Source organism: Aulonocara sp. 'chitande type north' Nkhata Bay, linkage group LG7, assembly GCF_057382095.1.
Source record: "Aulonocara sp. 'chitande type north' Nkhata Bay isolate Kocher_YH1m ecotype deep benthic linkage group LG7, A_spYH_male_GT1.1, whole genome shotgun sequence".
Classification (NCBI taxonomy): domain Eukaryota; kingdom Metazoa; phylum Chordata; class Actinopteri; order Cichliformes; family Cichlidae; genus Aulonocara; species Aulonocara sp. 'chitande type north' Nkhata Bay.
Window position 1 is genome coordinate 22464025 of NC_141350.1, and position 14812 is coordinate 22478836.

General features: G+C 37.5%; 1 long non-coding RNA gene across 18 annotated transcripts in view; it reads right to left on the bottom strand.

Annotated features, from left to right (window-relative positions):
- LOC147325114 (uncharacterized) overlaps window positions 1-14812 on the bottom strand; it is a 59181-nt gene that overhangs the window by 14365 nt on the left and 30004 nt on the right. For 14 of the 18 annotated variants that reach the window (XR_015130272.1, XR_015130269.1, XR_015130275.1 and 11 more), the window contains one exon: window positions 6521-6597. This is a non-coding gene — a long non-coding RNA (uncharacterized LOC147325114). Of the gene's footprint in view, window positions 1-6520; window positions 6598-6721; window positions 6773-13841; window positions 14123-14812 lie in introns of all 18 variants that reach the window. The other 4 variants (XR_015130270.1, XR_015130273.1, XR_015130274.1 and 1 more) reach the window with 3 other exon arrangements.

Genomic DNA, 14812 nt, shown 5'->3' on the forward strand with positions numbered 1-14812 from the left:
TTTCTGGATCATTTAGTTCAAAGTATGGAGGGGGTATGGCTGGAAGAATCTAACCAGGTTAGTCATAAAATTAAACCTGCACATTAGTATCCTAAAACCTTGTGGGGAGGCTCTTGGGTGATCTGTGATGATCAGCTGATCCTGTTTATTTTTCTAGAGCTACACTGTACTTGAATTTTCATGTCAGGGAGACAGTACAAAAAAGACTAAATGCATCAAAACATCATCATCAAAACAGGAAAAACTGCATTTACACAAGAAAAATAAATGAGCTAAAAGAATGTATATACGTCATCATTCATGCACCCTGTTTATCACTGCTGCTGTGTTCAGACTACAACCAATAACTACACTGAATGACTACATGAAACTAAAACCAATGGTTCTAAACACAAAAAAGGTTGGTTACTCAGTTTTATTTTTTTGGTTTTCTCTCTCCTGTCCAAGTTCTACATTAAACTGAATTAAGGAAAAGTAGAAGCTAAATTAGACAGAAAAATAAATATATGTCTTAGTTTGACAGACAGAATATTTAAGTTATTTGAAAAATCTTTTTTCTTTTTGACACTCAAAAAAGTTCATAACTCACCATAATCAGGTGGGCTTGAGGCAACCAGTGTCAAACCCTCAGTACATAAGAACTCACATTTATGCCCTGAGTAAATTACCTTGTTTACGAAGTAAAGTAGTGCTAAAAACATCCAAAGGAAGGAAACGTATGAAAAACAAGAAAAGAAAAGAAAAACAACAAGAACAAGAACAAACAGAGAGCAGCTGCAGGGCAGGGACATTTCCACATATGACGTTTGAGATTTTATGAGTGATAAATGGAAAATGGAAAGGCAGCATTTCGTGTGTGTGCGTTTGTGCGTGTGTGTGTGTGGCTGGAGGATCATTTTAAACCACACGTAGCCAAAGTAAATACACTTTTTAAAATGTACCCTTGTATTCTTTGAATCAGGTCAGCCTGAGAAGATTCTTTTTAAGAATCAGTTTTTGTATTTTACATTTTTTGTACTCTTTTGTTTAAATAAATTCATTGTGCAAGTATCTTCAAATTCTCTTGTTCCTGTATCATCATTATAATGTGTAAATTAGCTTTTGTGTCCCAGCAACTCAGTGTTCATACCTGTGAGAAGGTCTACAGGTATAAAGCTTTGGTAACTACACATCTGGTGACCCTAAAATTACTCTTTCTATATTATTTACATTACGACAAGCCACATGAGTGGACGTTTAGTGTAAATGGACATCTGCTCTGTCCTGTGGAGAGAGCATAGTGGAGCAAACGTGCTTGGGAAGACTGGGAATTTGATCAATTAAGTTTCTAAAATTTACTTCCAATTAAAGGCAATCATAGTTGTTCCAGTTTATCTATAAATGTTATATTTTATTTTATATTTTATTTTTTGACTTTCGACAAATTAAAGAGTTTCCTGATAGTGTGATGAGAAGAAGTTTGTTTACAAGTTCACTGAACAATTGAATGTTACCTGTCAATAAAAGCAAAGAAATCTTTTTCCAAGTAAGCAGACAAAACCACTCAGAAGTCTCTAAGCACACAAGAGTCCATTAAAACTCGTTAGTTTACAAGCTTAGCTCTGACCTCTTGAAATGAAAATAACAGGAAAAGCGGAGCAGGTGAACATAATTGTACTTTCCACCAAAGTGACGAAGATATAGAAGTGAAGGAAAATTGCCTTTTCTAAGTAAAATTATTTGTAAGATTATTTGTACTCAACTGTATGCATTTGTACTCGTTTATTTAAAAAAATACATTGTCCAGCATATACATTTTCTCTTGTTTTGATCTGTGACATGAACTTTTTATTAGAATCTCAAAACATTTTTAGGCTTTGCAAGTATAACTTTGTCCCATTGTCGTTTTCCTTCTTGTCTGCTTTCATCTTAATCCTGTCCGAGCTTCAAATTTAAAGTATAAAGTTAAATTTCTAACACATCCCATAAACAATATAGCAGCCAGTGTGGACTGTTGGATTAGGGTCAGCACTGTTGTTAACCAACTAAAAGAAATTATATGTTTTACTAATAGATTTTTATCGTAAACTAGAGGAAATAGTAAACATGGCCACCAAGATGTTTGCGCTATTTTAAATGCACCATTTTGACTTTTTATCAATTAAAGTGTCCTGACAATGTGATGAATACCCAAGAAGCACATTTTGGACACTTTGTACAGTTTAACACAATATACACTCGTGAGTAAAATCAAAGGAAATATGTGCCCACAACATCCACAAGTAGCTTCCTCTTAAAAGAACAATAAGAAAAACAAACAAAAAACAGGCAGCTCCAGATCAGAGGCATCCGCACATAGTATGTGGACACCGTTTAAGATTGTACAGGCTTGTGACAGAGAGAAAGAAAAAAGTTATTTAGTTTTGTCTGAGTCATCTCAGGCTGAGAAAAGATCATCTGTATACTTACAGAATCATTTCTGCATTTTCTTTCATAGTGTAGAAGTACGTGCAGTGCTTTTTATGTTCTTGTCTCATTGCTATGATCTGTAAGCTGAACTTTTGTAGGAACCTGTAAAGATTTTAATGAGGTTTTTGGTGACACTGTTGATTTCTTCTTTGCTTGTGTGCACCTTAGACCCATCCAAGAATCAAATTCCAAATATATGTTAAAATGCTATTGCAGACCATCAACAGTATAGGTATGAGAGCAAACTGTGAAAAAAAAATAGATTTGATCCATTAACTTCCTTACAACTTAGACTAAATAAAATTATACTGATTTTAGTTATGCATTTTAGCTAAAATGACTAAAAGGAGTAATGATGATCTTGGAGATCAAATTCCCAGCCCTTTTTCCTGAAGTAAGACCTTAAATCTTCCTGATATTGTCTGACTCACATCCTAATGGCAAATTAAGACAGCAGATTAAGAATACTGTACATGTCTGGACAATTCAAGTCACACTGCTCGTACTATGATCCTCATATGTTATAAAGATCCGATAAGTTGAAAAGAGTTGGGGTTTTTTAAAATATATTTTAATTTATATTACTTACACCATTATTTCCTATGCTGACTCACTGCTTGTTTGCTCTAGGCTTAGTGAAACTGTGATGCAGTTTGTCAGCTCAAGCTTTTTTTTAATGATTTTCAATCAAAATTATGTTGTTTTTATACACAAATAAATGTCTATTAGTGAGGTAATTGTAACATTCTGTGCAAAAAATCATTTAATCAAAAAAGCTTGGTGTAAAATGTGACAATATTTTTGTATTTCTTTCTCTTTCAAGCTGTAATGAGTGTATGCATACCTGGCTTTGAGAAGAACTACATCGTGTAGATTTAAGTTTTACTCTTCCCTGTGGACAACACAACCATGTTTTGATGTTTACTGCTGGTTTTGAACCGAGAATCCTTGTTGACCTCTGTGGTTATAAAACTTTTTCAAAGGTGACTGCATAAACTTCAAATAGCATGCTGTTTCAGAGCAAAAAAGGAAAAAAAAACAGTTTGTTTTTCAGATTTTCCTGTAAAAACGGCTGTCTTTAATGGGCAAATCTGTAAAGTGTACGCAGGAAGCTGGAGTTAGGTTCACATATAATTTGCTGCTATAACTACTCTTATTTGGTCTCCTGTTGACCACTTTTCTGTCTACCGTTTAGATACACGCAGTAATTGAATAATACAATTTTCCCCTCAGTGGGTGAGTCTAAATTTAGTGAGAACCTTCATGAACTGCTTATCTAAACCTTCATTTCTGTTACTAGTTACTACTTGTGTTTACTAAATAAATTTATTAACAAAATTTATAAACTGATTTATGTGTGTGTTTTTGTGTGTGTGTGTGCCTGTATATGTATTTGCCACTATGCAATCGGTCATTCTCAAAGTTTATTAAAAATGTAAGTAATTTCAATAAAACTATTGTAAAACTGATTTAGGAAGATTAAGACTCCTAGATATAATTGAGAAAAATATATTTTTGGTTTTAACTGCGACTTTACACAAGTGACCTTGAAGATGTTAAATTTCATAGTCAGTCTAGGTGTATGTCTCGATATTCACCCCACAGTATGTGCACAGTTACCCTTTTCTCTAAATCCTCTAAATTCCTTCAGTCTAACGGTGAGTCTTCTTCTAGATTGCAATTACAGTCTTCTACATAAAACACAAACCAATTTGTATTAACTCTAAATGTTTAGAATAAAGAAAACATTTAAATATACTGAAATCATCGTATTGCAGTAAGGTCTTGTGTTATTATCTGAGTGAAAAGTGATCAAGGTAGGTCAAGTCCTCCTTAAAACAATACTTTTCTCAAAATTATTTTTCCCATATATTTACTTTGTTGCTTCTAGTAACATTAACCTGTACCTCTCATATGTTAACACGTTCCTCAAGAGGCTCAAGACAGGAACATTTTGAGAGTTAGCGATCAGTGAGCCTCGTGGTGCCTCATTCTTTAGCTCCATAGGATTTCAATGCACATAATTTTTAGGCTTTGATTGAACTTTAGTCGAGGCCTCATTTAAAGTTAGACTGTGAATTATTTCAAATTGAATGTTTCAGAGAATAATATTTTTATGTCGTTCAGACATATTATTTATAAAAATTTTACAAGAATTGATCCTAAATTTGTTTGGCTAAGGCCTGTGGCCTTTGTTTCCTGATATGACACTAATGGCTTTTAAAATCTTTCACATTGTTCCAGCTGAACTTATACCTCCAGAACAAATAATGCTGGTTACATCTGTGCGGTGGCAGGTAAGTGAATTTCCAATAAATCTTGAATGTATATTAACTGTCTCTGTTGCCTGCTCTTGGGCCTACTACTGAAAAAATTATGTGTCCCACAAAGCAACATTTACAGTAATGGAGGACATAACCTGCTACAAGAGCAGAAATTATCCTGCCCAAACAAAACTTAAAATCAAAGATTAAGATTTGCTGCTAATAAATTCACCTTAAAGTTCTATATTTTCTTCTAGGTTTACCTTGACTAATTATACATTTTGATACGGGGTGCACACGTGGTAAAACCCATGAAAAGGCAAAGTTCAAAATGTCTTAAATGTTAAAAAATTGCAGCAATTTCTAGTTCTGTTTTTTTTTTCTCTTCCCAAATATCTTTTAGAACCATTATAACTATAAGAAAAAGTCATATGTTGTTTTTATGCATTAGTCCTTTAAGTTTTGAGATAAAATGTACCCAGAAGAAAACTCAGTCAGGAGCCTCTAATTTTTGTTGCAAGTGTCAGTGAGGGAGTTTTAATGAAATATTCTGTGTGTTGCTGTAGCTACTGATAGTGTTTTTTGAGGCAAATATAATTTTGTAGTCTCTGAAGGAAAAGGCCTCATGTGGACTCAGTATATAAGTAAACTCACATTCAAAATGTTAAATACATCAGACAACACATGAATTACAATACAATGGATCTGAAACAGTTGATGAAAGGACTGTAGTTTCTGGATGAGTTGTTATTAATAGAAAGATTAAACAATAAAACAGCAGCTACATATTTTGTCATGTTTGTCTGCATCTGTGCTTTCTTGTTTGTAAGAAGAGAAGTTATAGTTATGAGAAAATACAAGCATACATTTTAAAAAGCGTATTTATTTGGCTACATGTGGTTTAAAATGATCCACCCCCACCTTCAGCCACATACACACACACACATACACACACACACACACACACACTGCTTAATCTTTTTTCTTATCCTTACCTCAAACACTTTTATTTAACTTTTAATTTCATAAAAATTAAATCTTTGAATTTTTCAAAGCTGTAAGCTATAAGGGATCACTACTTTCACAAAATGGTTTAACATCTGCATTATTGTAAAACTCTCTGATTAGTGTTTCTCTTCACACTCACATGCTGCTTCTTTAAGTTGCATCAGACCTAAATTGCTTTTTCCACAAATTCCAAAATAATGTTATTTGGTAGTTAGAACACGGTTAAATTTTTATTTATTTATTTTTTATATGATAATCACTAAAAAAATAATTTAAATAATAATTTCATCGCCCCATGTTACAAAACCAAATAAATACTGACTGAAATAATATGACAGTGTGATTTAATTAAAATAAGATATTTAATTATTTATGATTAAAAGCAAATGATAATATTTAGTTTTTTTTAAACATGGTTATTTGTGCATACCTGTGTTCATGAATGAATGATAATGTTAAAAGTCCGCTTGTTCACTGTTACTGTTTTAGACTACGTTACATGTTGGGAAAAAATAAACAAGATAGTACTTCAGCAGATTTATTAATAAATGTGTGTGTGTGTGTGTGTGTGCGTGCAGTGAGAGGGATGATGACGAAAGATCAAGTGGAAGAGAGAGTGTGAGAGTGAGTCAGTAACTGTACAAAAGCATCAGTATACGAGTGAGAATTTACTTGTGAAATTGTGTATTCCTGACATATGCAAACACTTGCGAGAGAGTAGTGTGTGTGTGTGTGTGTGTGTGTGTGTGTGTGTGTGTGTGTGTGTGTGTGTGTGTGTGTGTGTGTGTGTGTGTGTTTACCGTCATCCATTAACTGTGAAGACAAAGTGAGGAACAGTTTGTTATCACGTCTGATTCAACTTGTTCGTGAACATCTCCTGTTTTGGAAAAAAGAAAAAAGAGAAAAGAAATATTTATTTAAATAAAGTTGAGGTATGAGACTAAGCTATAGTTTGACTTTATAGTTTGAACTGACTAAATTAAAAAGTAAAGTGAAGTTACTCTATTAAAAGTTGTTTTGTCTCATCGACAGTTCAGTCCTCAAAGTAACAGCTGCAAAACAGGAAAACCATTAATAGCTCCTGTCTGTACATATGCATGTGTGCATGTGCATGTGCATGTATGCCCATTGATGGGACAGCATCAGTGAAATATTTCAAGGAATAATTTAACCCGCTGACGTAAGTGTTTGAATGGGTTAGAGGAAGAAAGGCTCGGATGTGAAATTTTGTCTATTTATATTTGTGCATTTGCGTGCGTCTGTGTGAGAATTAAATGGATTGTATGCTGTGATGCTTTATTCATCTCTGTCTATGAAGCCACAGAGACACCCTCAGAGTGCTGTTGACGTCCGGACATGCACTGGTGTGTGTGTGTGTGTGTGTGTGTGTTTTTGTCTGAGTGCATGTGTTCCTCCCTCCTTCCTACTTTGCTGAATCACTTTTCATGACCACCTATTTGGACAAGCAATTTTTTTGACTCACTTGACAAAAAAAGCAGATCTGTGTTGGTTAGGTGAGGCTAGACAACAGATAAAAGCCTCAGATTCAAAGTCAAATACATTGTCAGTAAAAGTGTCGCTCAGTGCTCCCCTAACCAGACAGAAGGGTGGAACAAGGTGGTGGAAAGGCGGCTACAGGACATGCAGACGAGGTGATCTAAACTGTGCCTTTTTTCCCTTTACTATTACATGGATAAATGTCTACACAGAGCCACACGTCTTTTTAAAAATATGCCAACTTTATACCAAACAACCTTAAATTTAATAGACATTACTGTCAAATTAATAGTTTTATCATGGTTCTCAAAGGTAACAAAGGCTCAAATTGCCCTTCTTTTATCAAAAATAATCAGCTGTAAAAAAACAACAAGAGTATTTTCCACATTTTTTAGATGAGCCTAATCCAAAAAAGGAGTTGTTTTTATTTTCCAGAAAAGGGTGTTTTTCTTTTGCTTGTTAGCTGTAAGAAAGCAAATGCTGACCAAGAGTCTGTGCCATGATGATCAAGGATTTGAGCAAGAGAGCTGCTTCATATGAGGAGCATGTTATTTATGTACTCTAACTGGGACATACATTAACATAGACTAATCAAACACATATCTTGGGTACCCCTTATGCTTACTGAAACAAGTACCTGGCATAACTTTACATGATCATGTGAGGTGTTTGCATACGCAGGTATCGTACATGTGTGAGAAGGGGCTTGAAGGTTATAGCCTAAACTAAAGACACAATATTACAGCCAAGGTCTTGATTCACACTCAATCATCCAGGTAAGGAAATCACAGAAAATTGATTCTGCTCATCTGGACGCCGCAGTTTCAGTGGCGAAACCATTTCGTCACTCATCCAAGAGGCTTCTTCAGTCGCAGCTGACTGCAGCTTTCTCCAGCCTTATAAAAAGTATATTGGCATAATGACCAAAACTAACACCATTGCCTACTAATGGGCTGTGAGTTCTGTTTCATGATCGTTAATATACAAAATGTCATGAAGGGGGGTAATTAGGGAATGGGTGTGCAGCATTGTAAGATGCTAAAACGGGAAAAGAGAACAACCATTCCTGAAAGAGTTCAGTTGAGTTCACCATCTTACAATGCTGGAACTACAGCCATTCCCCAACTCTGCGAATGGCACTCATGGCCATTGATCAGTGGTCATGATGTTTTGGACATCATGACAGTTTCAGTTTCACTGAGCTCATGGCCCATTGTTAGTCAGTCTGCTAGTTTCAGTCATTTTGCAAATATACTGTTGGTCAGGTTGGGAAAACCTGCAGTCAGCTGAGACTGAAGAGGTCACTTGGCAAAACGTTTCTGCAACTGAAAATGCTGCGTCCGCGTGAAGAGAATCAACTTCCTGGGATTACATTTAATCCTTAAACTATCCTGATCAGGGAATACTGTGGATTTAAAATTTGTGCAACACTCTAAACAGGAAATCAAAACACAGGAAATAGTCCCACTATTAGTCCCTTAATAGTTCCACCTGTGAGTCAGATGACAGGAGATTTACACACCTCAGCTGAAGAAGATAGTATCGATACCCACACATAGCCCGGGAAAATAACCTGAGAACTCTCACAATGTCATATAACTCTATGAAACAATACTTGAAAAGTGAATCAGCATGAAGCGCATTTACAGTAATTAGAAATTGTGTTAAAGAGATAAAAACATGACAGCGTGTTTGGACTTCTCATTTCAACTCATATTAAACCATATAACAAATGAAATCTTACTACTCCAGACTCAATACATAATGAAAAAGCTTATGACAAGGGGAGGAAAAGTCTCAGTAGAGTTGCAAAATAATGATAATGTAATATTTGTAAGTGTAAAAGCTTGTCTTGTCTTTCAAGGCTCAAGTGGCATAACCATGTAAAAGTGTGGATGACATCAGTAGGGAAGCTGAAACAGCTGGATGGTTGCCATAGCATCCAAAGTACTGCATACGATTGACAAATTTAGAAAACCAAACACTTTGTGGATTTACTCATAATGCTTTGATGGAACAGTAAATTTTAGACAGCTCAAACCAAAAGTTCAACCACAGAACTCAAAACAATAGCACACCTGATTACCTCTATTTTTGTAAGTCAACAAAGGTAAAAGAAGGCAAATATTTTTATTAAATGTTATATTTTAGATCCATGAGTAATTTAAAAACTATTTTAGCATTCTAACATGAAGAGAATAAAAATGTTTAAAAAAAACAAAACAATTTCAGCACCAAAGCCACAAACATATCACAGCAAAGAGAACACCTCTAATACTGGAGCGTGTGTAACTTTTGACATTTACAGATTACAGTCCCAGAATTTCATCCTCATCCTCACTTAAGACAAAATAGCAACCTGTGGCACAAAAAGATGAGGCCAACAGAAAAGCGCCAAAATCTGCAGTTGTTTGAGTCTTCACTTGAAGCTGCCTTCCAATTCAAGTCAGCCCTCACAGACTCCCATGGGAAAAAAAAGTCTGTTTATAGCATAGTAGCACAGACACAATTAGGACTCAAATTTATGGGTGTACCTCCTTTAATTGATAAGTTGCTAACACACAGCTGTAGGTCCATGGGTCATTGAACTGGACCTCTGTGATGATTGTGATGGGACCCTTTAGAGGATTTTTAATGGAAACTTTCTTAAAAAAAATAAAATGGCTTGCTGAGTAGTAAAGCCTGTACAAGAAGTTTATGCTTCACTTTTATTGAATGAAACACTTGCATTTTGCTACATTGTTACTTCGCACTAATTGGCAGACTTGTGTGCCTCTGCATTAAACTCATATTTTCAATGAATGTATTGCTATTGAACCTTGCTGATCTCACTCCAACCAGTGTTTCAGAAGGGTAAGTTCTGGCTACAATAAAACAAAGTCTTAAAACTGTAGGGTCCAAAAACCAATGGGTGATGGCACAGTACTATCTCCATCTTTTACAGTGGGGCAAAAAAGTATTTAGTCAGCCACCGATTGTGCAAGTTCCCCCACTTAAAATGATGACAGAGGTCAGTAATTTGCACCAGAGGTACACTTCAACTGTGAGAGACAGAATGTGAAAAAAAATCCATGAATTCACATGGTAGGATTTGTAAAGAATTTATTCGTAAATCAGGGTGGAAAATAAGTATTTGGTCACCTCAAACAAGGAAAATCTCTGGCTCTCACAGACCTGTAACGTCTTCTGTAAGAAGCTTTTCTGTCCCCCACTCGTTACCTGTATGAATGGCACCTGTTTGAACTCATCATCTGTATAAAAGACACCTGTCCACAGCCTCAAACAGTCAGACTCCAAACGCCGCCATGGCCAAGACCAAAGAGCTTTCGAAGGACACCAGGAAAAGTATTGTAGACCTGCACCAGACTGGGAAGAGTGAATCTACAATAGGCAAGCAGCTTGGTGTGAAAAAATCAACTGTGGGAGCAATCATCAGAAAATGGAAGACATACAAGACCACTGATAATCTCCCTCGATCTGGGGCTCCACGCAAGATCTCATCCCGTGGGGTCAAAATGATCATGAGAACGGTGAGCAAAGATCCCAGAACCACACGGGGGGACCTGGTGAATGACCTGCAGAGAGCTGGGACCAAAGTAACAAAGGTCACCATCAGTAACACACTACAACGGCAGGGAATCAAATCCCGCAGTGCCAGACGTGTTCCACTGCTGAAGCCAGTGCATGTCCAGGCCCGTCTGAAGTTTGCCAGAGAGCACATGGATGATACAGCAGAGGATTGGGAGAATGTCATGTGGTCAGATGAAACCAAAGTAGAACTTTTTGGTATAAACTCAACTCGTCGTGTTTGGAGGAAGAAGAATACTGAGTTGCATCCCAAGAACACCATACCTACTGTGAAGCATGGGGGTGGAAACATCATGCTATGGGGCTGTTTTTCTGCCAAGGGGACAGGACGACTGATCCGTGTTAAGGACAGAATGAATGGGGCCATGTATCGTGAGATTTTGAGCCAAAACCTCCTTCCATCAGTGAGAACTTTGAAGATGAAACGAGGCTGGGTCTTCCAACATGACAATGATCCAAAACACACCGCCCGGGCAACAAAGGAGTGGCTCCGTAAGAAGCATTTGAAAGTCCTGGAGTGGCCTAGCCAGTCTCCAGACCTCAACCCCATAGAAAATCTGTGGCGGGAGTTGAAAGTCCGTGTTGCTCGGCGACAGCCCCAAAACATCACTGCTCTCGAGAAGATCTGCATGGAGGAATGGGCCAAAATACCAGCTACTGTGTGTGCAAACCTGGTAAAGACCTATAGTAAACGTTTGACCTCTGTTATTGCCAACAAAGGTTATGTTACAAAGTATTGAGTTGTATTTTTGTTATTGACCAAATACTTATTTTCCACCCTGATTTACGAATAAATTCTTTACAAATCCTACCATGTGGATTCATGGATTTTTTTTTTCACATTCTGTCTCTCACAGTTGAAGTGTACCTCTGGTGCAAATTACTGACCTCTGTCATCATTTTAGGTGGGGGAACTTGCACAATCGGTGGCTGACTAAATACTTTTTTGCCCCACTGTATATACAGTTTCTAAAAGTCACAACAATATTAATAGGCAAGTGCAGACTTCGGGAGATGCACACAGTGGAACGATATCCTTAAGGGATGTTACTTAATCTGTAAAATAGCTAATAATAATAATTAATAACAAAACAGAATCAGTGTCATCAGCTCACAAAGAGATAAAATATCACAGAATAACTGAATATTTATAGAGATATAAAAATGTATTATATTTATTATGAATAGCTCTTGGGGGTTTTGTACATTTTGAACATATTCTAACAAATCTACCAATAACTCAAAATCAGAGTATCGTCAGCCATACAAATAAAGAACAGTCATGGTTAAAAAAAAAAAAACTGCTGGCAGGGTGTGAGAAATGAACAGTCGTCTCTTGCAACACACTTTGAAGCCCATTATCTTTTTATGATATGTAAGAAGAAAGAGAAAATATTTTAACAACAAGATATTAATTGCCTGACAGACAGAAGTGATCACAAGGCCAGTTAAGTGACACATCAGTTAAATATGAATGTTTTTTATTGTGATTTTTTTGTTGTTGAGGAGACTCGATATAAAAAACAGTTAACTTATAGCTAATATCTGATAGTTGTAACTATTTATATTCTATAAATGGTTCAGCTTTGTATATGGTAATGGTAGTTCACATTGATCATTGAGGTGTCTTAGAAACCAATCTGTACAGTTTAGATGGAAGTTATAACATGACACATTCACATTAAAGGTGATAATTAAAGATATGAATTATAGGTATTTTGGTCTCCCTAATAAGGATGGTTTACCTGAAAACAGCTAAGTAGAAATGTTAGGGCAAGTCTCCAAACTTGTTTGCAAGACACTGCATATAATTTCATGTAGCTTTCATTCATGCAACTGTTCTTAATAGTTCATGCTGTATACCCTCTTGGTCCCAAGCATGACCATATGTAATTAAAACAGTCACAGCGATCAATAATCAGGCTATCAAAGGCCTGGCCAAGGTAGAATTTAGATTTCATCACTGCACATACACTCACTAGCCACTTTGTTAGGTAAGTATGTTCACCTGTACATTAAGTCGATTATCTAATCAGCCAAATAAATGGCATCAAAATGGGGAACAAAGGTAATTTAAGTGACTTTAAAAATGAAATGGCATGGTTGCTGGTGCCAGATGGACTCTCAATCTCAATATTTCAGACTGACAAACAGAAAATGCCTTGTTGATGTCAGAGATTGGAGGAGAGTGGCCAGAGTGTTTCAAACTGACAGTAACTAAATTGATCACTCGTGATGATCAACGTATGCAGAGGAGGATCTCTGAGCATGCAATATTTCAAACCGCAAAGCAGCTTGACTACAGTAGCAGAAGCAGAAAACCCCAACAAGTGCCTTTCCCGACCATGATGGTGAGTTCACTGTACTCAAATGACCTCTACAGTCATCAGATCTCAGTCTAATTGAGCACCTCTGTGATGTCGAGGAACAGGAGGGTCACATCATCTATGTGTAGCTGAAAAATCTGCAGCAGCTGTGCGATGCCACCGTGTCAATATGTAACTAAATTTCTGAGAAATGTTTCCAGCACTTTGTTGAGTCTATGTCATGAAGGATTAAGGATTTTTGAAGGTGAAAAGGGTCCAACCCAGTACTAGAAAGGTGTATCTAATAACATGTTCTATGACTTAAGATTTTCAATTTTGAATTTTTTTTTAATTACTCCAAGTTGAATCTTACTTATTACTTACTTAACTTATTTAAGACTGTACATAAAATACATAGTGCTGACAATTTAATGCTTTTATGACTTATGTAAACTGTCATTAACACCTAAAATATACATGATGGAGAAAGTGTAGCGTTAGACACTTCATTTATACAAAGTGCATTTCCTACTGGCTACCTGCCAGTTCAAAGCAGCTTCTTAAAACTTTCTGTATAACAGTGAAGTCCCAGCTAAAAGCTAGCTATACCTACCCGGGGTAGCGGTCATGGCCAATTAGGGGCTCTGTTGGCTCTCAGGTGACTGTTTCCTCGTGGCTGCGTGCAGCGGGGTTAGGGGAGGGTCTGTGCTGACGGATGTGGGTTACTGACCTGGTAGCCTGGCTGCCCCTGGGTGGGTCCGGGATGGGCGTGAGATTCTGGGGGCGCTCCGTCTCTGGGCTGGGGCCCTGGCTGGGCCTCGGGGGCTTGGGTCCTGGTTGGTGTGTTGCCGGGGTTGTGGGCGGGTGGGTGCATGGGGGCCCAGCCCTGGCACAGGGTGCCGCCGGTGCGTCGAGCCACCTGGGGGGCTCTTCAACTGGTGGGGGAGGTTGTCACATCTTGGGGGAGGTTGTCACATTTTGCAGGAGCTTTCCTCTCTTCAGGAACTCTCTCTGCAGGAGGGGGAGATACAGGAGAGGTGGAGGAAGATCTCAGCCTGGGTGTTTTTTGTCTTATGTACACAGCAAAATCTCCAGTGTTAAATTAACACTGGAGAGTGTCTATATGGGTCCACACCTCTGAGTGTTAAATACAACACTGTTGAGTGTTAAATGAACACTTTTGACAGTGTTATATGTTTAAAAGTAACCTAGTCAGTTTTGAAGATTAACAATGGCTAACACTGAGCAGTGCTGATTTCCTAACACTGGAAAATAACTCAAAATGTTAGAAATATTCCAGTGTTAGGAAATCAGCACTGCTCAGTGTTAGCCATTGTTAATCTTCAAAACTGACTAGGTTACTTTTAAACATATAACACTGTCAAAAGTGTTCATTTAACACTCAACAGTGTTGTATTTAACACTCAGAGGTGTGGACCCATATAGACACTCTCCAGTGTTAATTTAACACTGGAGATTTTGCTGTGTAGTCTGGAAGATGAGTGGATGGTGGGGTGGGTGCAGTTTTCTCTGTGGTGGGGTTGGGTGGACTGTCCCGGGCTCTGTGGGGCCGGGAGGCGCTCCTGCACTGAGCCCCGGTCTGGATGGGCCTGGGCCCCCTTTCCCTGGCGGGTCGTGGAGTATGGGGGTGCCTACTGGGGTCAGCGGGGGAGCTGGCCCCAGGGAGGGGTCACTTGCCCC